This window comes from Epinephelus fuscoguttatus, linkage group LG5, assembly GCF_011397635.1.
Source record: "Epinephelus fuscoguttatus linkage group LG5, E.fuscoguttatus.final_Chr_v1".
Classification (NCBI taxonomy): Eukaryota; Metazoa; Chordata; class Actinopteri; order Perciformes; family Serranidae; genus Epinephelus; species Epinephelus fuscoguttatus.
Window position 1 is genome coordinate 16,925,478 of NC_064756.1, and position 13,339 is coordinate 16,938,816.

Consider the following 13,339-nt stretch of genomic DNA (forward strand, 5'->3'; position numbering starts at 1 on the left):
AAGAAAAAGGTGCAACTATGTTCATTTAGTTGTGAGTGTTAAAATGTTTTTACAGACAGTAGTCCTAACTGCAGTTTTTATATATGTATATATATCATCAGAATCAGATGTAGATGCTTTACTATAAACTATGCTCCATCTCACTGGAGATTTGATTTTACTGTTAGCAGTTTTACACCAGGTACATGGAAAGGCACTGCTAAATAAAGACTGCCATCCTATGGCCACTTATGATAGTGCAGCTTTTGTTGGTAATAATATCAGTGATGCATCTTTATTCTCAGTTCATGTAATCATGAATCATGTGACACACCAATGCTCAATGCCAGTAGACTATATGTGAGGTGATTACCATGGGACTACAGCAGAGACTCCAGCCTGCAAACATACATTTATTATTAATATTTCAGGTCCTCAAATGGGTTTTGCAGGTGTGGTTTGTTACAACAATGTAGCCTATAAGGATGATCTGTGGGGGCCCAATATTATATTCTTTCATGGGGTCTAAAATCTCTGGCAGCACCCCTAGTTGCGACATGCACAGACTCTCAGTGTCACCTATTTGATGCAGGTCTCCGGTTCTACCCGGACCACAAAAGCTGGATTGATGCCCTGCAGCACTGCCACAGCAAGAACTCCGCCCTGGTTCAAATCACCAACCAGACAGTGCAGGACGCAGTGAACTCTTTCCTACAAAATAAGAGCGGCTTGGTTGGTGGAGTGTGGATCGGCCTGGAGCGCTCCATCTTTGGTGTAAACGTCCCCTGGCATTGGGTTTCAGGGCAAAGAGTAAAGGAACCTCATTGGAGCAGTAGCGCTTTTGTCGACCCCTTAAACAACCACTGTGGAAAGGTCATCCACGTAAAAGAGTCACAAGAATTGAAGTGGCTGGACGAAGACTGCCATAAAGAGCTGCCTTTCATCTGCCAAGGTAAGCTGCTGTTTGGTTTTCCACCCATTCTGACATGAGATTGTTGACAAAGTTGATCTTTCTTTTCATTTTCAGATCTGAATGGAAAGGCCTCGCCATAATCACTTCACTTCTCGAGACCAAGGTATATCAGCTGAAAACTGTTATGTTTTCCAGGTTGACAGCAGAAATGTTCTTCTCACTGTATGTTCTGTCTCGTTCATGTCCTGTAGATCCATCATGACGACTGCATGGGGCTCTGGAAACTACAAGAGTCACTCCACTATTCTTCTTGATATTGTGTTTGAATGAATATTGGTGTTGTGGGCTACTGATTTTTGCATTCACTGTTCATTGCACTTGTACTGACTTTCTAATATCTGACTGATTTGCTTTCTGTGGGAAATATTTACTCATATTTTACTCAACTGAATGTATCAATAATCAGTGTATAATCAGAATCAAGAAACACATAATCATTGTTAATCATGTTTTGTTGTTACCCTAGTTAGGAGCTAAAAATGATGGTGTATGCCTTCACCATCTGTGCTCAAGTTGGTGTGTTTGCACTCAGGTGATGTCATGATGTTCTGAGTTTAAGAGACAATGGTGGCAGAGGTAGAGCGTAGTGATCGGAGGGCTCTGCCAACAAGGCCTACAATGGGAGGGGAATGTGAACAGCATGAAAGTGAATGTAATATTGAAACAACTGAGTCTGCTCCAGGGTCCAGCTCAGAGTGTGTGTGTGTGTGTGTGCGTGCGTGCGTGCGTGCGTGCGTGCGTGCGTGCGTGCGTGTGTGTGTGTGTGTAACTCACAGTTAATCTATTTCACTTTGAACTCTGATGGACTGCATTTTATTTACTGGTAAAGTGTGGGTAAAGATCTAATGAAACAAGCCTGAAGAAGGATTTTTATTCCACATTTCTTTCCCTGTAAAACCAATATTGTGATTTATTTAATGCAGGTTCCTATTTAATATCATTTATTTATTAAAGATAAACATGTATTATCTAACCTGTTTCTCCTCTTACTTTGGTTTATACATATAGCAATAGGCAAGAAATGAATTGAGAAAGGGTGGCACAGTGGTGTGGTGGTTAGCACTCTCGCCTCACAGCAAGAGGGTTGCCGGTTCGATCCCGGGCGTGGGAGCCCTTCTGTGCGGAGTTTGCATGTTCTCCCCGTGTCAGCGTGGGTTCTCTCCGGGCACTCCGGCTTCCTCCCACAGTCCAAAGACATGCAGATTGGGGACTCGGTTAATTGGTAACTCTAAATTGTCCGTAGGTGTGAATGTGAGCGTGAATGGTTGTTTGTCTCTATGTGTCAGCCCTGCGATAGTCTGGCGACCTGTCCAGGGTGTACCCTGCCTCTCGCCCGATGTCAGCTGGGATAGGCTCCAGCCCCCCCGCGACCCTCAAGAGGATGAAGCGGTTAGAAGATGAATGAATGAATGAATAAATTGAGAAAATGAATGAATGAATAAATTGAGAAAATGGAGGAACAAGTCCACTGGGAGGCAACATTAAAGGAACAGTGTAGGATTCATAGGATTTAGTGGCATCTAGTGGTGAGGAGTGCAGATTGTAACCAGCTGAAGGAGAGATACCCCAGGTGAAAACAGCTTTTCATGTACTGGTCAGTTTTGAGATTTTGGCCTTTTTTGCTTCTTCTTTCAGACTAGTGGAAAGAAAACATAACAATTACACATTTAGGTTTATTTTAGTTCAGATTTCAGTTCTGGGAATGTATGCAAATTTGTGCATACTTAATTAGATAATGCAGGATTTGCATATAAAGAATAATTGTCTTAATGTTAATTATCAGCTGATATCTGTTTGTGAAACATTTTGCAAACTGGTGTTGGTGGAGGTCTGGGTCTGGTCCCCTGTTGGAGCTGGAGCTGTCCTCAAAGCAGGCTAAGAAAGTGTATAGCTGGTCCTGGAGGGAGGGGTCAGTTGAGGTGGGGTTGCTGTTGCTCTGTTTGTAGTCAATAATATTCCTTACACCTTGCCACATGGCATGGGGGTTGTTTTCATTGAAGTTGTCTTCAATGCATTGTTTGTATTCCTGCTTTGCAGATGTAATGCCTCTCTGCAGACTGGGCCTAGCCCTCCTGTACTCCTCTGTGTCGTCTTCTTCTGGTTGGAGAACACTTTCATTTGTTGTTTATGAGGTTCTGGTGTCAGCGCAGAATTAGATGTAAGAAAGGACTGTGCTGGTTTAGTGCTCAGTGTCTGGATCAGGGATGATTCTAGGAGGTTTAGGGGTGCTGAGCACCCAGAGAGCTGCCCGGCCAGGCAAGATAAATTTTACTGTTTTGTACATTTTAACTCAATTTCATTCCCACATTTGTGAAAGAAAAGCACAACACTTTTTGGGAAAGTCTGTGACTAAACCATCAAATCTGATAAATGTTATTTAAATGCTGAGCCACAGCAAAAGAGGACTGGATTGGAATCATATAAGAAACATATCGTAATTCTAATTTCTGGGGGAGGATAACTCATCTTCATACAGCAGCTCCTCAACATACACATAAACAGTATGTATATTTCTGGAGTAAACCAGCCCCTATAGTGAGTACCAAAAATACCAAAAATGGACCTTAGACTTATTTTTTGGACTTTTATTTGAAATGCAATGCACAACATGTAACATTAACACATTAACAGTAATTGACTTTTTCAATGTTTGTCTCTGCCTTTTTCCTTCTTGTCTGTGTTATATAATACAAATACATGAATAAAAATACACTTCAAAAAAGAACAGTGCTTGAAATCTACAAAATGATAATAATAAATACACACAATAGGAGTTATAATGTTAATGGGCATCCAGTCAGTTAGCTAGTCTGTAGCACCTTGGCTTTAATCAAAGGCGTAGGTTTGATTTTCACATTGGTAGGGACATAAAAGTGCTCCATGGCGACAACCTGTACGTTGATGATTTTTTTAATGCAATTTCACGTCATGTGAAACTGATCGCTGCTTTATAATGCATATTTAGATATCTACACTAAATACAAGAATGTCTTGGTTAATGTGTTCTCTATGTTATCAGTTACATGAATATACACTGATAACTTCACCACATCTGTCCGTATGTGCTTCCCAGGGTAAACTATAATAATAACAATAACAGTATACTCTGAAGGGGCGTAACTTCAGTACCAGCCTGCAGTCTGCAGTTGGGTTGGTAATAGTGATCCAAATTGATATTGATATGGGGTAAAAACATATATTATGCATGAATAAATATTTTTACTTACCCCTAGTCACAATGCTGAATCTCACTATCAACATATATCCTACAGATCTGAAGTTATTACCGTAATACAGCTGTCCAAGTAGTTGCTGGTAATCTGCAATCTTATGTCGTCCTGTTTACGCTCGTATAATTTTGTCAATACATTACACTTTATTATTGAATCATACTTCATTGAATCATAATCAATGAATTATTGAATCATAATCATAGTTTGAGCTTCCTGTGTCCAGCCTCGCAGAAGAGTTCAAATGCTCCAAGGTAAGATTGGAAATGACACTTAGGGAATCCCGTGACCCTTGCGTAGCCCAAGCAGCTCCTACTCTTGTGACTGGAAGGAAATGGACCCCAGCTGCAGCTACTCAGCAGGCGAAGTCAGATCTCAGGCACAGTGACATCGTTGGCCTTGTGCAACAGGGGAGGGGAGGCCTCGGCCTTGGAGAGAGCAGACCATCCTGGCATAAGGCAGCACCAGCTCAACGCCGAGCTCTGGTTGTTGAGGAGGTGCGGCGACAAGAGCAGGCAGCAAGATGTGCAAAGGCTGTCTCACAATCAAAACAAGGTCAGTGGATGAGATGGGAGGGAGTTGAGAGGAGGAAGTTCTCTTGGAGGGAGCTGCTGGGCATGGAAGCATTTCACATCAGCTTCATCTTGCGAGCCACGTATGATATCCTGCCTTCCCCCTCTAACCTAAACCAATGGTACGGAGAAGACGCCACCTGTCCCCTCTGTCCATCCCCAGCAAACCTCAAGCACATTTTGGTTGGCTGCAAAACAAGCCTGTCACAGGGTCATTACACCTGGCGGCACAACCACGTCCTAAAATGCCTAGCAGCTGCTCTGGAGACCAGGCGGACAAAAATCAATGCCCTGCCTCCTCCATCATTCCATCCAGCATCTGCTAGAATGTTCGTCCGTGAAGGTGCAAAGCCAGCCACAGCCCCTACAACATCGGACATCGGTCAGCTCGGAGGTGCACGAGACTGGAAGTTGGTGGCAGATCTGAATCAAAGGCTCTGCTTCCCATCTGAGACTGCCACAATGAACCTCAGTCCAGATCTCATCCTCTGGTTGCCTCACTCCACTCTGTGTACATCATAGAGCTTACAGTTCCCTGGGAGGATGCTGTGGAGGAGGCCTTTGAGCGCAAGGCCCTTAAGTACATGGAGCTGGCGGCTGATGCTGAACGGCGCGGCTGGAAAGCTAAGATTTGCCCAGTGGAAGTCGGTTGCAGAGGCTTCATGGGCAAGTCAGCCATCAGGCTACTTAGGAACCTTGGGATTCGAGGCCAAGCCCAACGCCAGACCATCAAAGCCCTCTCAGGAGCAGCAGAGCAAGCAAGCCGATGGCTGGGGGTGAAGAGGCGAGACACCTCCTGGGCCCCAAAGTAACACCAGTGGCTTAGATGACCTGATGACCCCCATGAAGCTTCCAACCCCCCCCCCTTTTGGATGGACAAAGAGGCCACTATCATTTATTTTAATATGGGTAGGTCCTGTTGCAAACACTGAATACAGTGGAAGAAACATGTTTCCAAAGAACGTCAGACAGAAACAACACACAGACAAACCAAAAGGTTAACACATAAGTGACTGTAATGTTGATTTGTGTGCATCCAAAGTCTCAAAAATATTGTAGGTTTTAACATCAAAGTCAAAATGTACATTTTGCTGATTTATTGTGTTATAAGGATTGAGCTGTACGCCTGAGGATGAGACAAGGTGATGAGATAACGGTCTTGTGGTCCATCAGGAGACACCCAGCATTCACAATCCATTCAAAAACCATCATCCTGCCAATAGACTGGATAATTAGCTGATAAAAGGAACACAAACTCCATTCCTTATGTAAGGTATGTTCACACAGCCACTCCTATAGGCATCGTCTCTAATATTATACCAATATACCATTACATGTGCTTTTACCTTAAAAATGAAAAATAAACAGCCAAACTAAAGTTTGGAAATCTCCTCACACTTGTACTCTGTGTTACAGTGTATACACATTACACACTGACAGTGTCTTTAGACTTAACATAACCTCTCCCCAAAATTAAAAGTCACTCTCAATCCCCTATAAACAAATGAGCACTCTGGTGTGGGTGTGTTTCTTTGGCCAAAAGGCGGAGGAGGTAAACAGCTCTATAAAGTGATGCACAGTGAAGACTTCATTAGTCTTTATTAGTCCCACAATTTTTCCTTAAAAAACACAAAACCCCCCCAAAATGTCATTTGAAATCAGTCTCTTAAAATGCATCATATCCTTAGGGCCATAATATACTTGCTGATTGATTGAACGTACGTGTACACAATGCGTACACAACATGCACAGACACAGCGCGTTGTGTACGCAGCACTATGCAGCCAAAATGCACAATACTGGCGGTCACCACATGGGGCAAATAATATAAAATATAACCTGGAAACAGAGCCGACTCTAGCCACTTTGGTGCCATAGGCAGGATTAGGGTTCTGCAGATTAGGTGGATTAGCTGTTCTAGCTTTAATATGTCCTGTTGACAACTTGAATAAATATTGATAGTTGCACTATACTTTGATTATATTTTGAGTTAGGCCATATTTCCTCTGTAAATTGTATTTGTCATCAAACATATTTTATTGTGCTACTTTTAATAATAATAGAAGTTTGTCAGACAGATTTTAATAATAGATACTGTTGGTATTCTTGAATGGACTTGAATGAAAGTCAAATATGTGGCAATATTGCATTCAAATGAAAATTAGGATCTGTGTGCAAGCTACAGTTCCCATTGTTTTCCGTCACTGTGGAGGTTTAGAAATGTTTAAAGGCTTGGCCAACTTATTGGCATTGTAAAAATAGAGTTTCATAGCCTCCATGTGTGGACAAATGGACAAAAACATTCCAGATGTACAGGCCAGGATGAGTTGCATGTGTAAGTGATGTGAATATTGTGATATTATATTTGATAGAAACAACAAAAATGTGTCTGGATTTGGCCATATTTACATTAGAAACATGCCTGCAGCAGCAACATACAATTACAGAACTCACCTGCTTCAAGCTGTGTCTCACTGGAAGTCGTGAGGTAGTGAGGTGGTGTGCTGAATCCAGCCGTGCTGCTGCTCGTTGCCTGACTTGTAGCTGTATTCAAACATACAGTACATCCATACTGTTACACCACTGCTTTAAGTCTGTTGTGTCATTCTACTTCATATAAAGTAGGCACTGTACAAATAAACTTTATCTCATTTGACCTACATTTACTGTAATAAGTAACAAGGTTAAACTGGAACATTCAATAGTAATAATAATAACATTATAATAATAATAATATTAATAACAACAACAAAAATAATGATAAAAATGACAACATAGCAGTGTATCAGAGACCACAAATAATTGGCTAAACTTACATTCTTCAGAGAGTGGAGGAGATGTCAGAAGGCCCCTCTGCAGCAGCTTCTAGGAGCTTCTTGTTCAAATATTTTCTCAGTGCATCTAGACAGATGTAGAGTAGATTTACTACCTATTACTGTACAGTACAAGCAAAACATGTAGCTGCAGCAGACAGACTATGTGTTCAACATAACATAAATTATTATCTAGTTGTGTTTATGCATTACTACAATAAAAGAGGTTGCACTACAGTTAGATAGTTACACATTAGTTTTACAGTTGTTCCTATTTATTAACCACTTTCAGCACAATATCTAATGTGCTCAGCAAGAGGAGGAGCACTAAGCAGCCAGTAGATCACCAGATAAAAACAACAATAAACCAGCTCAGCATCTTAACTCAATCCTTGGCATCGATCACATCGTTATCTACAGTAGCATTATTAGGCAACTTTGCTTTATTTCAGCTTCGCAAGCTGCTAGCTCGTACAAATGAAAAGTCAAACGGCATTTTTTAATGTTATAAAAGACGACATACTTCGATACTGGGACCTCCGCCTCCTCCTTTTTCCGCTTTCTGTATGTCGCACCTGAGGGCTTGAACGGTCTTTTCATGATGATAACCCAATAATTTGAGAAATTATGACCTCTTGTTGTCTATCAGTCACAACCGCTACCTACCTGAGATGCGCACAGATAACTCGTCCCACCTCCCTCGCCCACAGTGACATGACTGAGCACGGTGCAGGACAGGTTAAGGGCCAGGGGCCTATTGCTCAAAACTACGATAAGGGATTAGGCCGGGATATCTTGGTTATCCTGGCTCAAGTTATCCGTGATCCGGCTGCACAAAAGCAGGATAGTGGAAAGCGGGATATGTTATGACATAAGTTACCATGGAGATTTAATCTGTGGAGCTAGCCTGCTCCAGACCAGGCTAAATTCCAGGATCTATTTAATCTCATCCCTTATCTCAGTCAGCAGTCACCACAAACGGAAACCAATAGTTCTTCCACTGCCCACTGCACATTATTATCACATTCAACCAGACCCACTGTCATTATTTAAACATTTGTGATCATTAATTGCAATCATTTTAGATAAATGATGATTTTAGATGATTTTGCAATCATTAGATAATTTACAGTTTCCCATAGACTATATATAAAGAACACATCCCATATAAATATAAATACACATCAAAGAGTAACATGATGTTCCCTTATTGAATAAAGATAAATCAAAGCAAGTAAACCATCAGCTCCTTTCAAAACTGAAGTAACACAGTGACTCTGCAAGATAGAAAGCATGGCATCAAAGCATATTATACAACACAAGAATAAATACACATTCAAAGGTCTGTATATGATACACCCCACATGTCTGCACACTGAAAAAAATGCAGGACAAATCCATACACAACAAATGAACAGACAAATGAATGGATGCAGTAGCCTCCCTGCAAGCTTGTATACACACAGTATACAGCACAAACAACATAAGAGGCCAAATCAATTTAAACTGAATAAAAAAAACCCCACAAATTCCTCTGTCAGTGCAGGCCATATTTAACTGAAATTCACAGCATGCGTCTCTGCCACTGTAGGAAATATTTAACTTAAATTTAAAGCATGCATGTTAACTAAAATAATTTAATACATATTGGTCCCTGACCATAACAATGGCATCAAATTACATAAAGTAGTTCTTACTATATCATAGTATACCATATACACAATTACAGTGTTAGTGTGCATCAGTAGTATGTGCAGACCTCAGGGTTTTAAGTCATCCATCACAAAATGTTGGTAGTTATTGGCAGCTTTAAGTCAAGTGCATTACCGCTATCTAGTAAGTGAAGTCTCCAGCATCAAAACAAAATCACGGGGTGGTAATAGGTTAGTCTGAGGGATGCAGAGTGAGTATTGCCACCAAGACCACTGAGACCAAGGTGGAGAAAAAGCTGAATGCAAAGCCCCGGGCAACTGTTGTCAAGACAGTTGGAGGAGACAAGAATGGAGGCTCTTGTGTTGTCAAGCTACGCAAAATGCCTCGCTGCTACCCCACAGAGGATGTTCCCTGTAAGCTGAAGAGTCACAGGAAGAAGCCTTTCAGTCAGCACAAGAGGAAGCTGCGCAGCTCCATCACCCCAGAAACTGTCCTCATTCTGCTTACTGGTCGCCACCGTGGAAAGCGCGTGGTGTTCCTGAAGCAGCTCTCAAGTGGTCCCCTGCTCGTCACTGGACCTCTTGTACCCCTGCGCAGGGCTCGCCAGAAGTTCTGCATTGCCACTAACACCAAAATTGACATCTCTGGCATGAAGAGCCCCAAAAATCTGAAAGATGCCTACTTCAAGAAGAAGAAGAAGAAGCTGAGGAGGCCCCGTCACCAGGAGGAAGAGATCTTTGACACTGAGAAAGAGAAGGAAGGAGGACCAGAAAGCTGTTGATGCTCAGCTCCTGCTCTACAAATAAACCCAGAGGCAGGGCAGGATTTGGAGCAAATTACCACGACGCTGTCCCCCTGCAACAAATAGCAAGCTAAGCTTCTGGAGCAGAATGTCAGTCAGTATTATTTGTGACAGCGTGAGAAACAGCGGCGCAGCGTGAGTGCATGTGAAATCGGTCATTTGCATCATGACAGCTCTGAAGTTATTATCGTAATACAGCTGTCCAAGTGGTTGCTTGTAATCTGCAATCTTATGTCGTCCTGTTTACTCTTGTATAATTTTGTCAATACATTACACTTCATTACTGAATCATACTTCAGGTCCATTGTGTTAACCAGCTCATTGACTCTGCACTGGCCAAAGTCAAATGGTGGCAGTTATTCAGTTTAAGTGGTAAATGGATTTGTCTTTTAAATAACACATTGAAAACATTTCGTTTTTTTGCGTCTAATTTATAGTTTTTAATATATTTAATGCTGCCTTCTTGACCAGGTCTCTCTTTAAAAAGACTTTAATGTCAACAAGACTGTGACCTCAGCAGCTTTCCTGTACAACTAGCACCTTCAACAAAAAGAGCATTTTCTCATGTACGCTGCTCACATAAGCCAACATTTACATTTCCTTCTGTAGTGTAAGATTTAACCACTAATCAGGTAAATGTTTCATTTTGCATAAGTTGATTAAGGTTGGAGTTCATGTAACCATGTTTTATGTATCCATGTATGGCAAAGCACTTTTACACAAGTTTGCGTATTCATATATTGAAAACACACACATACCATACCATATATTGCCTGGAAGTGTGATAGTAGACAGTAGTAGTAGGCCGGGAGAAAAAGATTACACCATTAGGACATGCCTGGGCATGTCTGGGCATGTCCAGACGTGTCTGAACAAAGGCAAAAAGGCCTGCCACTAGAGGGGGAAGGACTAAAAAGTGCTGAGTCAGCAGAAATGTGACACCAATATGGTGGGAAGGACTAAAACTCAGCAGAAATGTGACACCTTTATGATCAGCGCCCAGTGGAAAAGTTTAAGGAAAAGAGATGACTCAGCAGAAATTCTACGATAAAAGAGCGAGCGCAAATAAAGAAACTTCAGTCTCGCTCCGGAGCTTGACTCATTGGGTTGTGATGTGTTTGTTGCCTGCGAGCACATTAAACTCAGTTGCATCTGATTCTACGTGTCTCCAGTGATTTTTTGACCTCTGAGTATTTGAGTTTTTGATATCTAATGGAAGACAAAGAAAGTCCGTTTGAGAGGAGAAGAGCGAGGTCGCGAGCTTTCTGGCACGGCTCGGGACCTTGACTTTTTTGCTTCTACACTTCCTGATAACTAAAAAGCATCACCCAGAGAGCAGATATTTGCATCCTGTAGGACTGAAAAAAACCTCCTCACTGTTAGGTTTCTGAACTTGGATTTGCATGAAGTTCGTGGAAACAGGGAACTGGTGTTTTTAGCTTTTGGATGGACACAGAGGCCTCTATCATTTATTTTAATATGGGTAGATCCTGTTGCAAACACTGAATACAGTGGAAGAAACATGTTTCCAAAGAACGTCAGACAGAAACAACACACAGACAAACCAAAAGGTTAACACATAAGTGTCTGTAATGTTGATTTGTGTGCATCCAAAGCCTCAAAAATATTGTAGGTTTTAACATCAAAGTCAAAATGTACATTTTGCTGATTTATTGTGTTATAAGGACTGAGCTGTACACCTGAGGATGAGACAAGGTGATGAGATAACGGTCTTGTGTGGGTGTTGTCAAACAACCTTGTCCTTGTCTCATGCTGTACTGCTCAGTCTGTCAGTAACGTCTCCATAGTCGGCTCAGCACACTTGGAGACACATCAAACTGATGAGCTACCACCTGAACCCCTTCACCATCTTCCAGCAGTTAAACTGCTGTCACAGTCTCATTCTGGTCAAAATGCTGTCTGACACCACCAACCACCATCAGGAGACACCCAGCATTCACAACAGGGGCGATTCTAGGATCAGAGGGTTAGGGGTGCTGAGCACCCAGAGAGCTGCCCGGCCAGGCAAGATAAATTTAACTATTTTGTACATTTTAACGCAATTTCATTCCCACATTTGTGAAAGAAAAACACTTTTTGGGAAATTCTGTGACTAAATCATCAAATCTGATAAAGGTCACTTAAATACGCAGCGGGGGCAGTTGCCCCCCTTCGTGGCCCAATTGTTGAAAAATGCACGCTAAAGTGCCCTCCTGGGAGCCAAAGCACACGCTAAAGTGCCCTCTCTGGAGCCAATCTGGAGCTACTATGGTGTTAAAATGCACTAGAATACAGGAAATGGCATCTACTTAATTGAAAATGTTCTGGGGGAGGAGCCCCAGACCCCCCCAGGGATTTATTTCCTTCATACATGCATGTCTCTGTGTGTTCTTCACAGTCCAACGTTGAATCTATACAGTTCTCATGGATGCTGATCCTAACTACAAACTAACTTGAGTAGTCTGTTTAGTTAGTCTGTTTTAAGGCTATATAATGTGCCATTTGTATAACATATAAACATGTCTAAAGTGCCCTCGAAAACACGCAGAACTTAGTGCCCTCTTCAGTGGCGAGAACACGCTGTATGTGCCCTTTTTTTTCTTTTCGCCCCTGCCCTTCAAAAAGTCTGTGCACGCCACTGGTCTTTAGACTTAACATAACCTCCCCCCAAAATTAAAAGTCACTCTCAATCCCCTATAAACAAATGAGCACTCTGGTGTGGGTGTGTTTCTTTGGCCAAAAGGCGGAGGAGGTAAACAGCTCTATAAAGTGATGCACAGTGAAGACTCCGGTTCACATTTCCCTACCCACCCTCCTAACACATTTTACAGAGCCACAAGTCTTCATTTATTGGGTAAGTTTTTGATGAATTCATACAGCATTAACATCAGATGGATACTGTCATTTTGGTGTTTCATCATGTAGAACGACTTAATACAAGTAGATATATTTAGACTTAGATATTTTTATTTTGATGTAGAAAAGTTGTGCATGGAAATTATAGATTAATTAGTGTGTTATTACACATTAGGTGCATGTTTGTCACATTAGAAATCAAGAAAAATCAAGACTCTTAAATATTTTTACTTCAACATATTGCATATTACGGTCCCAACTAATGTTGCTGCAAGTTGAAATATGCAAATTATATTCCCATGAATAGATGAGCTAAATCTGGATCCATGGTGTGCTGTGCACTTCTCTCCTTAATCTGTAAACTTTTTTCTTTGGTTTCAGAAGCCATGGCACAGTTCATCCATCTCTTGCTGCTGCTGGGTATGTGTCATGTTGCAGCAACATATGTTTTAGAAAGACAG

At 41.7% G+C, this 13,339-nt stretch overlaps 1 protein-coding gene and 1 pseudogene across 3 annotated transcripts in view; both read left to right on the forward strand.

The window, feature by feature from the left end:
- The window catches only part of LOC125889375 (arp2/3 complex-activating protein rickA-like), a 108,114-nt gene that overhangs the window by 89,726 nt on the left and 5,049 nt on the right, over positions 1-13,339 (forward strand). The window contains exon 7 of one of the 3 annotated variants that reach the window (XM_049577286.1): positions 1,144-1,650. The exons of the other annotated variants lie outside the window; for them this stretch is intronic. The gene's annotated coding sequence lies outside the window, so the exon portion shown is untranslated. Of the gene's footprint in view, positions 1-1,143; positions 1,651-13,339 lie in introns of those variants that run through there. 3 annotated transcript variants of the gene reach the window in all.
- On the forward strand, positions 8,282-10,026 carry LOC125889400 (60S ribosomal protein L6-like; annotated as a pseudogene).